The sequence below is a fragment of the Zea mays genome, chromosome 1 (assembly GCF_902167145.1).
Source record: "Zea mays cultivar B73 chromosome 1, Zm-B73-REFERENCE-NAM-5.0, whole genome shotgun sequence".
Lineage (NCBI taxonomy): Eukaryota > Viridiplantae > Streptophyta > Magnoliopsida > Poales > Poaceae > Zea > Zea mays.
In genome coordinates, this window is record NC_050096.1 from 248543411 (window position 1) to 248565832 (window position 22422).

Genomic DNA, 22422 nt, shown 5'->3' on the forward strand with positions numbered 1-22422 from the left:
ATATAGAAGATAATACACTTGTGTGGCCTGTTGGGCCACAATATAGACATCGTCTCCTGGTAAGATGGAATCCTGTCGAATTTTGACTAGCCCAAGATTAGAATGTGTCCGTCTCGTAACTTCAGGGTCAAACCAATGACATTTGAATATCACTGGAGTAAGAGGTTTGGAACCATAAAAATTGAGTTCATATATTTCTTCAATTCTTCCATAATACTCGACCTCGTCAAGCCCGGGCGTAAAGACTCCAGAACATGTGGTTTTTCGATTGGGCCGACTTTGGTCGTAGCTTGTTGTGCGAAAACGGTATCCATTGACGTCATACCCAGAAAATTTCCTGACCCTATAGGCAAAGCCATTGGCTACTTGTCTCAACTCGGCACTCATAGACGGCTCTCTTTGGCCCTGCAAGTTCAAACACGCTAGATTGTTATATTATTCGCACGTAAGAGCAACTTCAAATGACAAACTAAGCATGTACCTTACATTTAAACCAGGAAATGAAATCGGGCAATCCATTTCCCGCACCCTTTCCAAGAAGGGTATCATATTCCTGTGGAGTTGGGTCCCTTGATCGACGCCAGAATTCATGAAGAAATTGCTCCATGTATGGCGTCACCTCTTCAAGGTTGGTCAATACATATAGCATGATATGGCCCCACTCTTCATGTCTCAGGGTCTTGGTGGTCGAACCACTCGCGCTTCCGAGTCGCCCTCGAAAAATGCTGAGGTTCGATTCATTGTCGCCATCATTGTAACGAGGGGGTGGATTATGCACGCTCGGCAGTTTGTCACCATAGTAAGTTGTTGTGAAGTTTGACACCTCCTCCAGTATGTATGCCTCTGCAATGGAAGCCTCGATTTTGCATTTATTTCTACATTTCTTTCGGATAGTCTTTAGACATCTCTCGATTGGATAGCACCAACATCCCTGCATGGGCCCCCCCATTCGTGCCTCATACGGGAGATGAAGAATCAAATGCTGCATCGAATTGAAGAAGCCGGGTGGAAAGATCTTCTCCAGCTTACACAGTAACACGGGTGCCATCCTTTCCAAGTCTGCAATCATGGTCCAAGCTAACTCTTTTGCACAAAGCTGGCGGAAGAAATAGCTCAACTCTGCAAGCGCTAGCCAGACATGCTCAGGGACATAGCCTCGAACCATCGCCGGAAGAATTCGTTCAATCCATATGTGGAAGTCATGACTGTTCATCCCTAAGACTCGCAGAGTAGATAAGTTCACCCCCTACTAAGGTTAGCTGCATACCCATCAGGGAACATTAACATCTTGATCCACTGTAGTACTTCCTTCCTCTGGGCCCTGCTCAGGACGAAATCGGCCTTAGGCCTTCTCCATGTCTTACCACCACTAGGCGACTTCATCTCTTGGTTTGGTCTATCACATAACTCTGCCAGATCCACTCTTGCCTTTACGTTATCCTTTGACTTATTAGGAATCTCCATAATTGTTGTCCAAAGTGCCTCGGCGACATTCTTTTCAGTGTGCATCACGTCAAGGTTGTGTGGAAGGAGCAGGTCATCATAATAGGGGAGCCGAGTCAAGCCCGGCTTATGTGTCCACATATGTTGCTCACCATATCCCACAAAACCACCTTCTGGGTTGGCCACGAGACCATCTATCTGTTCGCGAACTTCAGCACCAGTCATCATTGCAGGTGGGCGGTCTGTCACCATGACACCTTTCGTAAAGTTCTTGATGTCTAGTCGGAATGCATGGTCAGGAGGGAGAAATTGTCGATGTTTATCGAATGACGAATATTTACCACCCTTCTTCAACCAAATAAACCTAAGAGCTTCCTTGCAAACTGGGCATGGGAACTTACCGTGAACACACCAGGCGCAAAATAGCCCATACGCCGGAAAGTCATGATTGGAGTACTGGTACCAAACATGCATTTTGAAGTTTGTCTTCGTATCTCGGTCGTACGTCCATACCCCTTCCTCCCAAGCACGGACCAATTCATCAATCAAAGGCTCCATGTACACGCCCATTTTATTCCCCGGGTGTCCAGGAATTATCAACGACACGAATATGTTCTGTCTTTGAAAGCATACGCTGGGGGGAGATTGATGGGGATAACGAACACGGGCCAACATGTGTATGGGGCAGCGGTCGTTCCATAGGGATTGAACCCATCTGTGGCCAGCGCAACACGAACATTACGAGCCTCTTTGGCTTTCTCATGGTGAATGGCATCAAAGTGGGTCCATGCTTCACCATCGGATGCGTGAACCATCTTGTCAGGATTGTATCGTTTGCCTTTTTTGTGCCATGTCATCTGTTTCGCGGATTCCTCTGTCATGTATAGATGCTGGATCCTCGGTATGAATGGAAGGTGGCGTAGGATTGTCACAGGGATGTCGAGCTGCCTCATCTGTCCATCACCAGAGTCTATCTCCATGAACCTAGACGATTTACACTTCGGACAGTACTTTGCCTCAGTGTGTTCTTTCCTAAATAGGACGCAGCCCTTCAGACAAGCATGTATCTGCTCATACGTCATCTTGAGTGCATGAAGGAGTTTTTGTGCCTCGTACATGCTCTTTGGCAGAACATGATCCTCCGGAAGCAGGCTGCCAATAACTGTCAACAAACCATCGAAGGCGTCTCGTCTCATGCTATACTGCGACTTGAACGCCATTATACGCCCAATGGCATCCAGTTGAGAAACCTTTGTCTTGCCGTGAAGGGGTTTCTGTGCCGCGTCAAACATGTCGTAGAATGCCTTTGCGGTCGCCTCTGGCTCGTCCTCCGTACGTCCTTCGGCGAACTGTGCCTCGTGATAGTCGTTCAACATGTCCGCTACCCCGGCATCAGCATCGTAATCCTCGACGCGTTGTCTCACCACCTCCTCTCTCGTGCGATGCGCTTCACCATGGAAGATCCACCGAGTATAGTCCAGCATAAATCCATTCTTCCAAATATGTTCTACCATGGCCTTCTTTGGTTTTCTTTTCCGGTTGTCACATTTCCTGCACGGACAAGGGACTAGGCTAGCTCTTTTAGCAGCTTCGCCATATGCCCGTTCCATGAAAGCATCGGTCTTCCTAATCCATTCTGGGGTGACATCATTACGTCTTACGCGGCCCGTGTACATCCACTCACGGTCCTCCATCCTCTAACATATATAACCGAGTATAGTTTAATATAGACATGTAATGCATGTACTCTACGTTCCTACCTTCTAATAGGTGAGGATAGGTCCTAATCCCACCCGCGGTTGCGTAGATGGAGTTAGTTTCCATGCTCTACTCCGATCCGAGATAGAATTTCGGCAGCACCTCCCCGCTGTTCTCCGGATACACGTCCTGGCAGGGAGAGTGTACTGTCCGGAGAACAATAGGGAGGTGACGCCGAAACTCTGTCTCGGACCGGAGTAGAGCATGGAAACTAACACCATCTACGCAACCGCGGGCTGTCCAAAAAACGTGGACAATTCGAAACTGATACATTTGTAGATATGCAAAGATCTGTATATCTACACCGTATCTCTTTCGAACGGGAGACGCCTAACTGGGTTACGTGATCTACGACTATGATGCGGAAATAGAGGTTATACCTAGGATGGCGGTGGAGTCAGGCTAGCGGGGCTGTGGCGGGTTGGTGCAGTGGCGACGCGACGCGGTGCAGGCAGACCCGCAGTGGCTAGAAAGACAAGTATCTTCTCTGTAAAAATAAATAAGCATGTCAAAAAAATCGGCAGCACTTCCCCTGTACGGGGAGGTTTCCAAAACTTACAAATAGATCTAACAGCACGATGGCTGACACGCACATATACAAACGACACGATGAATGCAAGTCACATCTAAGTCCAAAGGTAGGTTACCAAAAAAACATCAAAGACTAAGCACTTTGAAGGTAGTGAGAGTACGTGAATCGCCGAAAGGTGTCCTATTGCTCATATATTTATAAGGACTATACTCTATACAACTTCATATGAAATCTCAACAATGACACAACTCTATACATGAGGCCTATATTTCAACAATTATTTCTTAAAATAAGGCAATATTATATTGTGAGTTGTCATAATTAGATTTGGATCTCAAAACTAGAAGTTAAAATTTGAAATCAATTAATAAACATAAAGATTTTCAAATGTTGATATGGGTGAATTGTTTTGTTTCTCCTTTCTCTCATGAATTAAGCATTAATATGTGACATTTGAATTGAATTTTAATTTATAATTTGAAATAAAAAGAAATAAAAACAGAAAATAAAATAGAACAAGAAAAAAGGGGAATATACCGGCTGGGAGGCCGGCGGCGCGACGACGGCGGCGGTGGGCGCGGCGGTGGTCGCCACGGGCGCGCGACGACGGCGGTGGGCGCGGCGGGCGCGAGCGGGTGGCGGTGCTCGTCGCGGGCGCGACGGCGTGGCGGCGCGACGGCGAGCGAGCGGGTGAGTGAGTGAGAGTGAGAGAGAGAGATAGTGAGTGAGGGCGCCGTAACAGCTATTAAAACGTTCTTTGCCGAGTGCCCGAGATCCGGCACTCGGCAAAGATTTTTTTAAAATTAAAAAAATAAACTTTGCCGAGTGCCGGATCTCGAGCACTCAGCAAAGACGCCTTTGCCGAGTGCTAGCTGTAGAGCACTCGGCAAAGATGTGTTCTTTATACTTTGCCGAGTGCCAACAGACAGGCACTCGGCAAAGCCGCCTTTGCCGAGTGCTAACTGAACAGCACTCGGCAAAGTATATTTTTTTTTATTTTTGGCAACCAAACTTTTTGTGGTGTGTTCTTACACTATGTAGACCTACAAGTACCATTTTGGTACAATTATAAAAGTGTTTTTTTATAGCTAGTAGATTTAGTTCGTTTATTTGAATTTCTTCGAAAAAATCACATTTGAACTGCAGGTCACTCGAAACTTGGGAAACCGTGCATACAAAAATGATACCCGTCCTATTTAGCACAAGTTACGACCGATTTCAGGAGCGAACCGGAAACTTCGAGCAACATGCTCACTAAACATGGCCGTGAACTTGCCATCTACATGTTTAAAAATTGTATAAAACACAAACAAAGTTAGAAAATCATGAAACTTGTCCACGTGTCATGATATCATATGTAGAGTCTGTGATAAAAAATTGAGAATGTTTGGACAAAGTTGTGAGACACTATGTGTAGAAACCTAAGAGAACTACACATGAAATCATAAAGTTTCAATGTGGATCTCTTAGGTTTGTACACATAGTGCGTTATAGCTTTCTCGAAACTTTTTCAAATTTTTATCACAGCCTCTACATATGATATCATGACACGTGGACAGGTTTCATGATTTTCTGACTTTGTTTCTGTTTTATACAATTTTTAAACACCTGGATGGCAAGTTCACGGTCATGTTGAGTGAGCATGGTGATCGAAGTTTCCGGTCCGCTCGTGAAATCGGTCGTAACTTGTGCTAAGTAGCATGAATATCATTTTTGCATGCACGGTTTTCCAAGTTTCGAGTGACCTGCAGTTCAAATCTGAATTTTTCGAAGAAATTCAAATAAACAAACTAAATGTACTAGCTATAGAAAACACTGTTATAATTGTCCCAAAATGGTACATGTAGGTCTACATAGTGTAGGAACATACCACAAAAAGTTTGGTGACCAAAATAAAAATAAAAATAAAAATATGCTTTGCCGAGTGTCTACATAGGACACTCGGCAAAGACTCTCTGTGCCGAGTGCCAGATATTTGACACTCGGCAAAGACTGACGGTCGTCAGCTGTAGACGGCCACTAACGGCCCTTTGCCGAGAGCCATATTTGCCGAGTGTGTGACGCTCGGCAAAGCAGTCTTTGCCGAGTGCTTGGCTGTGCCGAGTGTCCTGCACTCGGTAAATAAGCTATTTACCGAGCGCAGGACTTTGCCGAGTGCGGCGCTCGGCAAAGTCGGCTTTGCCGAGTGCCCGATAAAAAGCACTCGGCAGAGACTCCGGCACTTGGCAAAGAGCCGAATTCCGGTAGTGTATAGATGTATGCGAGTACAATTAAATTATTTCTTGTTTTGGTTAACTTCATAATCAAAGTCCTAAACATTTTAATTTAGTGTTTACAATGATTTGCATATCCTTGTAATTTATTCCGGATTACAATTATCAAAGTTGTTTAAACATAACTTTTTAAATTGGAAAAACAAATAAAATAAGAAATTACAACGGTTTCTTAACTAAAGTATAGAATAAATAATTATATAAATACTTTGTGTATGATTTAGATTCATATTTAAGTGTTTCATATTTATATATGTTTAAACTAGATAAAAATTACTATTATTATTAAAGTAGTTTAATTAAGTGTGCACATAACTAAAATGATAGTTTTAATATTACTGAACATAATTCTCTTATTTATAAATTAGATCATTTGCCGCTGAACTAAAGCTATATATAATTAATAGATTAATTATCTTTACCCACAATTTATTAATTAAACCTATATTCATTTTGTCCATAACTAGTTATATACACTTAAATAATTTGTTCTTCAAATTCAGTCCAATTTATATGAACCATTTAGTTCTCTTCCTAAAACAAAGGGTGAAAATGAATTAGATAATGAAGAGTCTTAAGGAAGGATTAAATTTACATTGTAGTTCGAATCAAGTTTTATTTCAGATGTTTTCTTTGATAAACATAGTTATATATAATGAATGTTTTGTTACTTGTTCAATGGTTGTATGTTTATTTATTGGTATATGTTTACTTTTTGTATGTACGATGTGTGAATCTATTAGAGGCCGATTTCATGGTAGAAGAACCGAACTCGTTCGAAAACGACCCACATGTCATGTTTGAGCAAGGCAAGTGGATTCTCCCTCTGTATTTCTGTTTGTACCCAAATAATGCATAGAATAATATTTACTTTTCAGATATTTGCATAATCTAATAAGATTTGACTAAATAGGATTTCCTAGAAATACCAATCCTATTCCTTGATTACCCTGGGATAAATACTATGCTTAACAATTTTAGCTACTGCTCAACTTGATAATTATGATGTCATTCTTTAATGATACTATTGTTCTGGAAATTAAATTTATATTATGTTGTTAACACGGTTAAACAAGATCATTTCGTATTAAGTGGAATATGGAGTGACCATCCAGGATAACAGTGCAACCACTAGTGCTATCATGGCTATGGCTTTGGTAATTATCTTAATTTGCTTAGTACTTAGCAACCATTCCTGAAATATGCGCAAGAGGGGAAGCGGTTGATGGTGGCAGCTCATGTTAATATAGGGACGTAGTCTTGGCTAAGCTGCCTCGCCCAGAGGGCCTCCACACCAACTTGGAAACCTTAGCAGGTTGTTTTGTACTGAGTGTATTTTGTGAAAGCCTCATAATGGATCTCTAGCCATTCACCTCGGTAGTGTTTAAGGGTTCGTATAACCTAGGCTAGATGAGATACATGGCTGGTGGGTAAAGTTGTACCACCTCTGCAGAGTGTAAAACTGATATGTCAGCTGTGCTCACTGTTAAGAGCAACCTAGACCCTCACATGATAATTTAACTTAAAGATGGAACATAAATCGTGATCCGATGATTCACAAATGGTTTGCTTAAGTGGTTTCACTGATGTGTTTTTGAGATATAATTCTATACTTTTGTTTAATTATGATACTTTGGGATACACTTACAATTAGTACGTCAGGCTTTGTCAATAAAATATTGACCAACTAAAATGCTTACCGCTTAACCATAGCCTACCTTTTTAAACTTGCATTATTCCTTCCACTTGTTGAGCCCCAACCATAAGTGAGCTAACCCCTTGCTTATATTTTGATCACAGGGTGATGAAGAAGACTTTGCAGATGATGTCGACGAGTATTAAGTCTAACGATGCTCCAGTCACTATAACACCCTAAATTTGGGGTATAAAATTTCTTCTCTAAATGCCTACTAAATTCAGGTGTTACCTCTTGTGTCTCTCTCTCAAGACTTCCTCTTTCTTCCTTTTGATTAGAGTTAAGTCAACTAGGGAAGGATTAATTATTTATTTTATCAAAACCTATGCGAGTCATGAAATGTTGCATCATATTGAGCCTAAATTATTCTTTTGTTTGATGCACATGTTTGAATTAGTTGGAATTTAAATTTGGTTTGAATTTGATTTGAAATCCATAGAGAAAATAAAAAGAAAAGGCATTAGAAATTCTAGGGAAAAGAAAAACCGAATTCAACCCATTAGGCCCAATCTAGCCTAGCTAGACCGCTCGCGTGCCTGACAGGTGGACCCCACGTGTCAGCGACGACCGCTGTAACGCCCCGAATTTTGGAGTTGAATTTTTTTCTTTTCTTCACTCGCCAAATTCGGGCGTTACCCTTTCCTTTTTCCTTTCCCTCGCTAAGCCTTGATCTTTTCCAAAGTTATAGCGGGATTCAGCTTGAGATCTCGTGTAAAGCAAAACCCTAGAAATACTTTATTTTGGTTTGCTGCACCATGCCGAACCATGCATTTGTTTTGTTTGATTGAAATTTTGAAAACCATTCATCTAGATTTAAAGAAAAAGGAAAAACCTTTTTTTTTCTCTCTCTCCCCCCCTCTCCTCCCCTTTCGGCCCAGCCGCCCCCTCCCCTCGCGCGCGACCCAGCTGGCCAGCGCAGCCCAACCGGCCTCCCTCCCTTCCCCTCCCCGCTGTGGGCCCCGGCGCGCGGCCCAGCTGGCCTCGCGGCCCAGCCACCCCCAGCTCGCCCCCGCTCCCCACGTCGCGCCCAACGCGGGCGGTTGGAAAACCACCGCCGCCATCCCCCCTGCCCGTGGGCACCACCTGTCACCCCCTCCCCTCCCCCAAAGCCTCTCTCTCCCCCCCGCGCCCGCTCGCCCCGCTCCCCTGCCCCGGCTCGCCGAACCGCCCGCCGCCGGCCTCGCTCCCCCGCGCGGTAAGCCCCTCCCCCCTCCTCTCTCCTCTCCCCTCCCTCCCCCTTCCCCGTGCTCGCCGGCCCTGTCCCCGCCCTCGGCGCTCGCGGCCATGGCGCGGCGGCCCCGCCCGCCCTCGGTGCTCGCCCACCCCGGCGCGCTCGCTCGGCCTGGTGTGGCCCCTCGCGCCTCCCCCTCGCGCCCTCACCCTCGCGCCCCCCACGTGGCTCGCCCAGCCATGGCGGCCCGCCATGGCGGCCCGCCGTGGCGGCTCGGCCTCGCCCCGCCCGGCGCGACGCCCTCCCCGCGTGCTCGCTCGGCCCCGGCGCGCCCCCCGGCGTGCTCCCCTAGCCCGGCCGTGGTGCGGCCCCGTCGCCGGCCATGGCGGCTCGGCCTCGCCCCCGGCGCCCCGACTCGCCCCAGCCCCTCCCCGCGGCGGCGCGGCTGCGGCGTGCCCTGCCCGCTCGACGCTCCCCTGCCCCGTCCCCGGCGCCCCGCCTTGCCCCGGCCGTGGTGGCCCGGCCTCGCCGGCCATGGCGCAGCCCTGGCAGCCCGCCTGCCTTGGCGTACCCCGCCCCTGCCTAGCGCGGCCGCGGCGTGTCGGCCCGACGCGGCCTTGAGCTCGGCCCGGCGTGCCTATGGCGCGCGGCCTTGAGCTCGGCCAGCGCGCGGTCGGCCTCGGCATGGCCCCGTTGTCGCCCGCGGCGCGCAAAGCAACGCGTGCGCAGATCGGCCCCGGCGTATGCTCAACCCGTTCGCGACGCGTCAGCGCGGCTGTGCGCGTGCGTGCTCGCGTGGTGCATGGTGCTTTGGCACGGCTCGTCGTGCCTTTGGCGCGCTTGTCTACCCCCAGGACGTGCCCGTCTACCCCCCTGTGTATTCCATGTGTAGTGATCGCGTTACTTAATTAATAAATGGGAACTCAATTTAGAAATTGGTTACGTTAGTTAATTCAGGTAGTTAATCATCTACCTTATTTAATGTTGATCTACTGAAAATGGTTATGATTCTATTAGTGCATGTGACTAATCCTTATTATTGGAACTAAGTGGAACTAGAGCACGTAATGACTAGTTATGCGTCTACCCGTAACACGCCTCGAGCATAGCTTTAACCCCTGCGAGACCTTCTTTCTTCTCTTTCTAGCCATGGCAAGTGCAATATCGTATGTCATACTCTATGCATATTTAATCTATTTGTTCTCTTGTATGGTGTACTGTTTGTTTCCTAATTTGAATGGATGGATGTATGTATGCTTGCGCTCGCATAGAGAACGATCCGGTTGAGGAGCCCGAAGAACTCACAGGAGAAGCCCCTGAGCAGCAGTCGGTTGGTGGAGGCAAGTGCCCCTTGACCTATCTCTGTCCTATACATACTTTAATTCCCCTCCCGCATTACACATTTATACCTAAGGATTGACTAGTTTTTGTTATCCATGTCCTTGTTTACCTATCTGGGTTGGATTATTATTGCTTAGTCTTATGCTATTGCTCAACTCTAATCAATGAATATGATGAGAATTATCAATGATACGCTGTTTTCCCTTCTTTTATTATGATGTTATACTCGTGTCCTTCAAGGGGGCTCGAGCGGTTTCTCGAGTGCCTCTCCGTAAGGACCTGTTCGTTGGATGACCGCCCGGGAAAAATAGTGCAACCATGAGGGTGGAATGGGGTGCCCTTAGCTGAATAATTAGAGGATTCGAGGTGTAGTTCGCTTAGCCGTCGTGCCGTCAATGGGGCTCGGTGTATGCGGCTTGCTCTGCCAAGCTTGGGTTCGCCCCTTGGGGAGGAGTGCGATGCATTTAGGAAACCTAACGGGCGGCTACAGCCCCGGAGAATCTTTGTAAAGGCTACGTAGTGATGCCCTGCTGGACCACCTAGGCAATGGTCAATGGGGAGTAGCTCTCTCCGGGCAGAAAGGGAATCACGGCTTGTGGGTAAAGTGCACAACCTCTGCAGAGTGTTTGAAAACTGATATATCAGCCGTGCTCGCGGTTATGAGCGGCCAAGGGAGCTCCAGTGATTAGTGGTACTTGATCAGAGATGTTCGGATTACAGGTGGCAATGAGATTGTTGGTTTTGGTATTGACTCTGGTAATGGTAAGTGGTACTCTTTCCGGTTGGAAAGGAGTACGGTTGGATTAATAACGTGGGTTAATTCTAAAATTTGGCTTTCTCTATTAGTAATAATAATCTGACCAACTAAAAGCAACTGCTTGACTTACCCCCACATAAAGCTAGTCCACTACAGCCAGACAGGATACTTGCTGAGTATGTTGATGTGTACCCACCCTTGCTCTACACACCAAACCCCCCCCCATCCCCAGGTTGTCAGCATTGCAACCACTGCTCAGGAGAAGATGAAGCCGTGGAAGGAGACTTCCAGGAGTTCCAAGACTACGACGAGTTCTAGACATGGGTTAGCGGTAACCCCCAGTCGGCTGCCTGTGAAGGCCGCGTTTATCTATGTTTCGTTTTCGCACTTTGATGATTGTAAAGACTATGTGGATGTCTCAGACATATGATGTAATCGACTATTATTTCCCTTTTTAATACTATTTGAGCACTGTGTGATGATGTCCATGTTATGTAACTGCTGTGTACGTGAATCGCTGATCGTGGCACGTACATGGTTCGCATTCGGTTTGCCTTCTAAAACCTGGTGTGACATAAGTGGTATCAAAGCCAGGCTGACTGTAGGACCGCTAACCTTGAGTAGAATGGTCATTCTAAGGATTATAGACCTTTGTCCCTGCCTTGACTTTGGTATCCCTTCAAAAGTTGGTCATATCGACCAAACCTATGTTCTACTATATACTATACCTTGCTGAAAATTGTGTTTTATTCTAATCCTTCATTTATTTATGGTTCATTACTTGCTGGTCATACTAGTTCTGTTCTCACTCTTATGCTTGCGGTGTCTTTTGTAGATGGCTCGCCTTAGACACACTGCACGGAAGTCTGTCATCCCCTTCTTACCCTCCCGTCTCGCGGAGCGTCCGCTTCGTCGTCCCATGACCGGTCAGTCCAGCCACTTGGAGAGGCTGCATCACCGCCTGCATGAGGAGCAGGAGCGACGACGACAGGAGCAGCAGGGCTCTTCTTTCTCGCTCCAGCAGGAGATAGAGTCTGTGAGGAGCTGCTCCCCCGTGCTTCCCATAGAGGCGCCCCTGCACCACCACTGGACGCCCTAGCCCCTGGAGTAGCTGCTGGAGGAGACCCAGACGACGGAGGAGGCGACAGCAGCTCGAGCCACGACACCGACTTTTCTGCTGACCAGGAGCCGGAAGGATGGGTTGCTCGACCCATCACTCGCGACGCTGCTCGCGGGTGTCACTTCCACGATGCGCTTGACACCCTGCTACGTCGGGCACTTGACCGACGTACTTGGTCCATCGAGTATCGCTGTGTGGTCTAGCAGCATGTCGTCCGAAGAACAGTCTCTGGGGTGCTGAGGTCTGCTCGGAGCACTATTCCATCTCTGAGCGGGACTCAGCTGAGGCGGCCATGCAATATGCCGCACGGCGTGCGCTTTCGCACTACTGCTCAGTTTTCGGTGGGGTAGCCGACGGTCTCAACCTAAAGTATTACCCCCGCCGCCCATTTGACAGCACAGGAGGCGTGATTGTCTCACCTGTTGGTGAGGACAATCCTAGGTTGAGCAGCACAGTCAACCTAGCCGCCGTGCTAAACACGGAGCTGGACCATGCGCTAGACGAGTTGAGTAGGGCTCATGCTGAGATCGCCCAGTTGCGGGCTGAGCGCGTGGAACGTCGTCACCTGGACGATGGTTCCCCCGCTCCCGTCAGGACTCAGCACCCGTACCGCTCACCTCGGCGTGGACACCAGTCTTATGGCAATCCTGACTGCAAGACCAAGATAGACTTATACCCATAGGTCATCAGTGTTGAGTCTTGTAATACATGCTTAATATAGAAGTTTTAGTTTTAGTCTTAATCTTAGTGTTAGTCTCACTCTTAGTCAGTCTTAGTTAGACAGGGTAGTTTGCTTATCCTGTGCATTTATGTTTGTTATGATGAATTATGTTTGCTTTGGATCTTTGTAATGACTGTCACCAGAGTGTGGGTATCCCCTACATTTTGGTTTACCTGTTATGTTAATGAAGTTAGTTATCTAGTTGGGAAGCCTTTTACTCCACTTTCCTCTTTATCTGAGAAGCTGTGTTGGTCTGTGTTGGAGATCAGTGAAGATGCTCATCTGTTCAGTGTTGTGGAGAATTCTATACTCTTTTCTTATGCTGCAAGATTTGCAAGATCAGTTCTGATGTGTGGTTGCATTCTGCAGATGTCAGAAAACAGGCGCAGAGGAGGAAGGCGTGCTCAGCAGGAGCAAGTCGCTCAATAGGATGAGGTACCCCAGCAACAGCAACTGCCGCCCCTGCCCCCGATGTCCATCGAGCAGATGTTCCTGATGCAGACCCAGGCAGTTCAAGCCATTGGTCAGACTCTGGCCGCCATTCAGCAGCAGCAGCAACAGCCACCACCTCAACCTCAGATGCCTCAGATGCCCAGGGACAAGCGTGCTGAATTCATGAGAGGTCATCCCCCAACGTTTGCTCATTCTTCTGACCCCATGGATGCTGAAGACTGGCTGCGCACTGTGGAGCGAGAGTTGCATACCGCTCAGTGTGATGACAGGGAGAAAGTTCTGTATGGTCCCCGTCTATTGAGAGGAGCAGCCCAGTCTTGGTGGGAGTCTTATCTCGCCACACATGCCAACCCCGACACCATCACCTGGGAAGAATTTAGAGGTAGCTTTCATCAGTACCATGTTCCTGCAGGTCTGATGACAGTGAAGAAGGAGGAGTTCCTGGCACTCAAGCAAGGGTCATCGTCTGTCAGTGAGTACCGGGACAGGTTTCTGCAGTTGTCTCGCTATGCTCCTGAAGATGTCAACACCGATGTCAAGAGACAGTATCGTTTCCTGAGAGGCTTGGTTGACCCTCTGCAGTATCAGCTGATGAATCATACCTTCCCGACATTCTAGCACCTGATTAACAGAGCAATCATGACAGAGAGGAAGCGCAAAGAGATGGAGGATCGCAAGTGCAAGATCAGTTGACCCCAGCCTGGAAGCAGCAATCGTCCTCGTTTCTCAAGCAATCAACCTCAGCAGTTCAGGCAAAACCAGCGTCCACCTCAGCATCAGCAATTCCAAAGGAAGTATCCTCAGCACCAGTATTAGAATCGCCAGAACAATCAGTCAGGAGGAGGTCAGTTCCAGAGGCAGAATCAGCAGGCACCTCGTCTTCCTGCCCCAGCAAACCAGCAGAACAATCAAGCGGCACGAGCTCAGGTTGGAAACAGAGCATGTTTCCACTGTGGAGAGCAAGGCCATTGGGTGATGCAATGTCCGAAGAAGGCAGCCCAGCAGCAGTAAGGCCCCAATGCCCCAGCAAAGTAGAATGTGTCTCAGCCTGGAGCAGGCAACAGCTCTCAGCCACGTTATAACCATGGGAGACTGAACCACTTGGAGGCTGAAGCAGTTCAGGAGACCCCCGACATGATAGTAGGTATGTTCCCAGTCGAGTCCCATATTGCAGAAGTGTTATTTGATTCTGGAGCAACGCATTCATTCATTACTGCATCATGGGTAGAAGCACATAATCTTCCGATAACTACCATGTCAACCCCCATTCAAATTGACTCAGCCGGTGGTAGAATTCGAGCCGATAGCATTTGTTTGAATGTATGTGTGGAAATAAGGGGGATAGTGTTTCCCGCTAATCTCATAGTAATGGGTACTCAGGAAATAGATGTCATCCTAGGGATAAATTGGCTAGATAAGTATCAGACAGTTATCAGTTGTGATAAGAGGACAGTTAAGTTGGTGTCCCCATTAGGAGAGGAAGTGGTGACCGAGTTAGTCCCGCCTGAGCCAAAGAAAGGAAGTTGTTATCAGATGGCTGTCGATAGCAGTGAAGCAGACCCAATTGAGAGTATCAAGGTTGTGTCCGAATTCCCAGATGTGTTTCCAAAGGACTTACCAGGTATGCCACCAGAGCAGAAAGTTGAGTTTGCTATAGAGCTTCTTCCTGGCACCACCCCCATCTTTAAGAGAGCTTACAGAATATCCGGACCAGAGTTGGTTGAGCTTAAGAAGTAGATCGATGAGTTGTCAGAGAAAGGCTACATCCGGCCAAGCACCTCGCCTTGGGCCGCCCCTGTCTTGTTCGTGGAGAAGAAAGATGGCACCAAAAGGATGTGTATCGATTATCGAGCTCTGAATGAGGTCACCATCAAGAACAAGTACCCCTTGCCCAGAATAGAGGATCTGTTTGACCAGTTGAGAGGAGCCAGTGTGTTCTCCAAGATAGATCTAAGGTCAGGTTATCATCAGCTCAGGATCCGACCTTCAGACATTTCGAAGACGGCATTCATTACCATGTATGGGTTGTATGAGTTCACTGTGATGTCTTTCGGTCTAACTAATGCACCAGCCTTCTTTATGAACTTGATGAACAATGTATTCATGGATTATCTTGACAAGTTTGTGGTGGTATTCATTGATGACATTCTGATATATTCTCAAAGCGAAGAGGAGCATGCAGATCATTTGAGGATGGTATTGCAGAGATTGCGAGAGCACTAGCTGTATGCAAAGTTGAGCAAGTGCGAGTTCTGGATCAGTGAAGTTCTGTTCTTGGGTCACATAATCAACGAAGAAGGATTGGCTGTGGATCCGAAGAAAGTGGCAGACATTCTGAACTGGAAAGCGCCAACAGATGCCCAAAGAATCAAGAGCTTCATTGGAATGGCCGGATATTATCGGTGATTCATCGAAGGGTTTTCGAAGATTGTGAAACCAATGACAGCTTTGCTAGGCAACAAAGTTGAGTTCAAGTGGACCCAGAAATGTCAGGATGCCTTTGAAACGCTGAAAGAGAAGTTGACTACAGCGCCTGTCTTAGTCTTGCCTGATGTGCACAAGCCCTTCTCGGTGTATTGCGATGCTTGTTACACAGGTTTGGGATGTGTGTTGATGCAAGAGGGAAGAGTTGTGGCCTACTCGTCCCGACAACTGAAGGTTCATGAGAAGAATTACCCAATCGATGACTTAGAGTTGGCAACAGTGGTTCACGCATTGAAGACATGGAGACACTATCTGTATGGATAGAAATGTGATGTTTACACAGACCACAAGAGTCTAAAGTACATATTCACCTAGTCAGAGCTGAATATGAGGCAGCGAAGATGGTTAGAGCTGATCAAAGACTATGAGTTGGAGATTCACTACCATCCAGGCAAAGCGAACGTAGTGGCAGATGCTTTGAGCAGGAAGAGAAAGTCAATCTGATGGTCGCTCGTCCGATGCCTTATGAGTTGGCCAAGGAGTTTGACAGGTTGAGTCTCGGATTTCTGAACAACACACGAGGAGTAACAATTGAGTTGGAACCTACCCTGGAGCGAGAAATCAAAGAAGCGCAGAAGAATGATGAGAAGATCAGTGAGATCTGGCGACTGATTCTGGAAGGCAAAGGTAAAGACTTTCGGGAAGATGCAGAAGGTGTGATATGGTTCAAAGACCGCTTGTGCGTCCCCAATGTCCAGTCTATTCGGGAGTTGATTCTCAAGGAAGCTCATGAGACAGCTTATTCGATTCACCCTGGTAGTGAGAAGATGTATCAGGACCTGAAGAAGAAATTCTGGTGGTACGGAATGAAGAGGGAAATCGCAGAGCATGTGGCCATGTGTGATAGTTGTCGAAGGATCAAGGCAGAGCACCAGAGACCCGCTGGATTGTTGCAACCATTGCAAATTCCTCAGTGGAAATGGGATGAAATCGGTATGGATTTCATAGTCGGATTGCCTCGCACTCGAGCCGGCTATGATTCCATTTCGGTAGTAGTGGACCGCTTGACCAAGTCAGCCCACTTCATACCTGTCAAGACCAACTACAGCAGTGCAGTATTGGCAGAATTGTACATGTCTCGGATCGTTTGTCTTCATGGTGTGCCGAGAAAGATAGTGTCAGATAGAGGAACGCAGTTCACCTCTCATTTCTGGCAGCAGCTGCATGAAGCCTTGGGCACACATCTGAATTTCAGTTCAGCTTATCATCCGCAGACAGATGGTCAGACCAAAAGGACCAATCAAATCCTTGAAGACATGTTGAGAGCCTGTGCGTTGCAAGATCAGTCCGGATGGGATAAGAGATTGCCTTATGCAGAGTTTTCCTATAACAACAGTTACCAAGCCAGCTTGAAGATGTCACCATTTCAGGCGCTTTATGGAAGGAGTTGTAGAACTCCATTGCAATGGGATCAACCTGGAGAAAAGCAAGTGTTCGGGCCGGACATTCTGCTTGAAGCCGAAGAGAACATCAAGATGGTTCGAGAGAATCTAAAGATAGCGCAATCAAAGCAACGAAGCTATGCAGACACAAGAAGAAGAGATCTGAGTTTCGAGGTTGGAGATTTCGTCTATCTGAAAGTGTCGCCGATCAGAGGAGTCAGAAGATTTGGAGTCAAAGGCAAGCTAGCACCCCGCTACATTGGTCCGTATCAGATTCTCGCAAGGCGTGGAGAAGTGGCCTATCAGCTCAGTTTGCCAGAGGGTTTGTCCGCAGTGCATGATGTCTTTCATGTGTCTCAGTTGAAGAAGTGTCTGCGAGTGCTAGAAGAGCAGTTGCCAGTGGAAGGTCTTGAAGTCCAGGAGGACTTGACCTACATTGAGAAGCCAACGCAAATCCTTGAGACTGCAGACAGAGTCACCCGTAGGAAGAACATCAGAATGTGCAAAGTCAGATGGAATCACCACTCTGAGGAAGAAGCAACCTGGGAGCGTGAAGATGATCTGATAGCCAAGTACCCTGAGCTCTTTGCTAGCCAACCCTGAATCTCGAGGGCGAGATTCTTTTAAGGGGGATAGGTTTGTAACGCCCCGAATTTTGGAGTTGAATTTTTTTCTTTTCTTCACTCACCAAATTCGGGTGTTACCCTTTCCTTTTTCCTTTCCCCTCGCTAAGCCTTGATCTTTTCCAAAGTTATAGCGGGATTCGGCTTGAGATCTCGTATAAAGCAAAACCCTAGAAATACTTTATTTTTGTTTGCTGCACCATGCCGAACCATGCATTTGTTTTGTTTGATTGAAATTGTGAAAACCATTCATCTAGATTTAAAGAAAAAGGAAAAACCTTTTTTTCTCTCTCTCCCCCTCTCCTCCCCTTTTGGCCTAGCCGCCCCCCTCCCCTCGCGCGTGGCCCAGCTGGCCAGCGCGGCCCAACCGGCCTCCCTCCTTTCCCCTCCCTGCTGTGGGCCCCGGCGCGCGGCCCAGCCGGCGTGTGGCCCAGCCGGCCTCGCGGCCCAGCCGCCCCCAGCTCGCCCCCGCTCCCCACGCCGCGCTCAACGCGGGCGGATGGAAAACCGCCGCCGCCATCCCCCCTGCCCGTGGGCCCCACCTGTCACCCCTCCCCTCGCCCAAAGCGTCTCTCTCTCCCCCCACTCCCCTACCCCGGCTCGCCGAACCGCCCGCCGCCGGCCTTGCTCCCCCGCGCGGTAAGCCCCTCCCCCCTCCTCTCTCCTCTCCCCTCCCTCCCCCTTCCCCGCGCTCGCCGGCCCTGTCCCCGCCCTCGGCGCTCGCGTCCATGGCGCGGCGGCCCGGCGCGGCCCCGCTTGCCCTCGGTGCTCACCCCCCGGCGCGCTCACTCGGCCCGGCACGGCCCCGACGCGCCTCCTCCTCGCGCATGCCCTCTCCACGCGGCTCGCCCGGCCATGGCGGCCCGCCGTGGCGCCCTCCCCGCGTGCTCGCTCGGCCCCGGCGCGCCCCCCGGCGTGCTCCCCTAGCCTGGCCGTGGTGCGGCCCCGTCGCCGTCCATGGCGGCTCGGCCCCGCCTGCCCGGTGCGGCCTCGCCCCCTGTGCCCCGACTCGCCCTAGCCCCTCCCCGCGGCGGCGCGGCCGCGGCGTGTCCCGCCCGCTCGGCGCTCCCCTGCCCCGTCCCCGACGCCCCGCCTTGCCCCGGCCGTGGCGGCCCGGCCTCGTCGGCCATGGCGCGGCCCCGGCAGCCCGCCTGCCTTGGCGTGCCCCGCCCCTGCCCGGCGTGGCCGCGGCGTGTCGGCCCGGCGCGGCCTTGAGCTCGGCCCGGCGTGCCTACGGCGCGCAGCCTTGAGCTCGGCCAGCGCGCGGTCCCGCGCGGTCGGCCTCGGCATGGCCCCATTGTCGCCCGCGACATGCAACACAGCGCGTGCGCAGCTCGGCCCCGGCGTATGCGCAACCCGTTCGCGACGCGTCAGCGCGGCCGTGCGCGTGCGTGCTCGCGTGGTGCATGGTGCTTTGGCACGACTCGCCGTGCCTTTGGCGCGCTTGTCTACCCCTAGGACATGCCCGTCTACCCCCCCCCCCCCCCCCCCCCGTGTATTCCATGTGTAGTGATCACGTTACTTAATTAATAAATGGAAACTCAATTTGGAAATTAGTTACGTTAGTTAATTCAGGTAGTTAATCATCTACCTTATTTAATGTTGATCAACTGAAAATGGTTATGATTATATTAGTGCATGTGACTAATCCTTATTATTGGAACTAAGTGGAACTAGAGCACGTAATGACTAGTTATGCGTCTACCCAGAACACGCCTCGAGTATAGCTTTAACGCCTGCGAGACCTTCTTTCTTCTCTTTCTAGCCATGGCAAGTGCAATATCGTATGTCATACTCTATGCATATTTAATCTATTTGTTCTCTTGTATGGTGTACTTTCTGTTTCCTAATTCGAATGGATGGATGTATGTATGCTTGCGCTCACATAGAGGACGATCCGATTGAGGAGCCCGAAGAACTCGCAGGAGAAGCCCCTGAGCAGCAGTCGGTTGGTGGAGGCAAGTGCCCCTTGACCTATCTCTGTCCTATACATACTTTAATTCACCTCCCGCATTACACATTTATACCTAAGGATTGACTAGTTTTTGTTATCCATGTCCTTGTTTACCTATCTGGGTTGGAGTATTATTGCTTAGTCTTATGCTATTGCTCAACTCTAATCAATGAACATGATGAGAATTATCAATGATACGCTGTTTTCCCTTCTTTTATTATGATGTTATACTCGTGTCCTTCAAGGGGGCTCGAGCGGTTTCTCGAGTGCCTCTCCGTAAGGACCTGTTCGTTGGATGACCGCCCGGGAAAAACATTGCAACCATGAGGCTCGGTGTATGCGGCTCGCTCTGCCAAGCTTGGGTTCGCCCCTTGGGGAGGAGTGCGATGCATTTAGGAAACCTAACGGGCGGCTACAGCCCCGGAGAATCTTTGTAAAGGCTTCGTAATGATGCCTTGCTGGACCACCTAGGCAGTGGTCAATGGGGAGTAGCTCTCTCCGGGCAGAAAGGGAATCACGGCTTGTGGGTAAAGTGCACAACCTCTGCAGAGTGTTTGAAAACTGATATATCAGCCGTGCTCGCGGTTATGAGCGGCCAAGGGAGCTCCAATGATTAGTGGTACTTGATCAGAGATGTTCGGATTACAGGTGGCAATGAGATTGTTGGTTTTGGTATTGACTCTGTTAATGGTAAGTGGTACTCTTTCCGGTTGGAAAGGAGTACGGTTGGGTTAATAACGTGGGTTAATTCTAAAACTTGGCTTTCTCTATTAGTAATAATAATCTAACCAACTAAAAGCAACTGCTTGACTTACCCCCACATAAAGCTAGTCCACTACAGCCAGACAGGATACTTGCTGAGTATGTTGATGTGTACTCACCCTTGCTCTACACACCAACCCCCCCATCCCCAGGTTGTCAGCATTGCAACCACTGCTCAGGAGAAGATGAAGTCGTGGAAGGAGACTTCCAGGAGTTCCAAGACTACGATGAGTTCTAGGCGTGGGTTAGCGGTAACCCCCAGTCGGCTGCCTGTGAAGGCCGCGTTTATCTACGTTTCGTTTTTGCACTTTGATGAATGTAAAGACTATGTGGATGTCTCAGACATATGATGTAATCGACTATTATTTCCCTTTTTAATACTATTTGAGCACTGTGTGATGATGTCCATATTATGTAACTGTTGTGTACGTGAATTGCTGATCCTGGCACGTACATGGTTCGCATTCGGTTTGCCTTCTAAAACCGGGTGTGACAGCCGCGCACGCGCTATCTCTCCCTCTCTCCCTCCCGCTGCCCGGTGGGATCGGCCTGTCGGCGCCGATCCGTTCGTGCACGCGCCCATTCTCTCTCGTTGCTCGGCGGGCCCGCTCTGTAAGCCCTGACCGCCCGTTCGCATGGTCGCCCTCACTGGCCTGCGGACCCCGCCTGTCAGCCACCTCCCCTCCCCTAGCCTCCTTTCCGTGCTCTCCACCATGGACGCACCCACGACACGCGTTTCTCGGCCACTCCCCCACGCGCCTGAGCCCTTCTAGATCCCGCACCCACTCGCTCGCTCCCCTCGCTCAGTTGCGCCCTCAACCAAACACCCTCACTCTCTCTCTCTCTCCCCCTCTCTCTCTCTCTCTCGCACTGCGCGCGCGCCCGTGGAGCTCCATCGTGGTCCGTCGTCCGTTCCGTGGACGCTGTCGAGCTTTTGTCATGTCTGTTGCCTCGGTGAGCTCTGCCTCCTCATCAGCAACGCGAGACACCCTCTGGGTTATGTAATGTATGAATCTATCCCTAGTATAATTTTTGTGTCTCATTAAGATAAATGGAATTAAGTTATGTAATCTATTGAGATACACAATACTTAGAGAATCAAGAACCTCTAGGTGTATTCGTCCACCCTAGAACCTATGTCTACCTCTTACGTTTATACTATTCTTCCGAGCTTGTGTTCACTTGTTTGTACATGTTTGGTGTATTGTTAATTTGTATTTATCCAAATGTATTGAATGCATGATTGCTTTGTTTAGACAACGAGCAGCCCGCCGTTCCTGAGTGTGTTGCCGAAGATCTTCCTGAGCAACAACCTGGTAAAGGCAAGTGTCCTCTGACCTACTATGTCCTATTTACTTTATAATTCACCGTCCCACATTACTTTATTGAAATCTAAGGATTGGATAGTCTATATTTACCTTATCCTTGTTTACCTTCTTGGGTTATTATAGTTAGCTTTATGCTATTGTTTTACTTCAATCAACAAACATGATGTGAATATTTATGATACGATGATGTTATCCCGATGATGATCTTGTGATACTTTAGGGGACTCAGGCTATTTCCTGAGTACATCTCCGTAAGGACCTGTTCGTTGAGTGACCACCTGAGATAACAGTGCAATCATGAGGGTGGAATGGGATGCCCTTAGCTGAATAATTAGATGAACCTGGGGTGTAGTTGGCTTTGCCGGAGGGCCATCAATGGGGGCCGGGGTATAATGCTCGCTCTGCTAAGGGTGGGTGTCAAGATTCATTCGATTTGGTTTTGTTAGTCACCCACCTTAGGGAGGGGTATTGTGTTTGTACGATTGGCGAAACCTAACGAGCAGCTATGCACCAAGGGAGTCTTTGTAAAGGCTACGTAGTGAAACCCTGCCAGGTCACCTTGGTAGTGATCAATGGGTAGTCATGATCTCCGGGCAGAACAGGAATCACGACTCATGGGTAAAG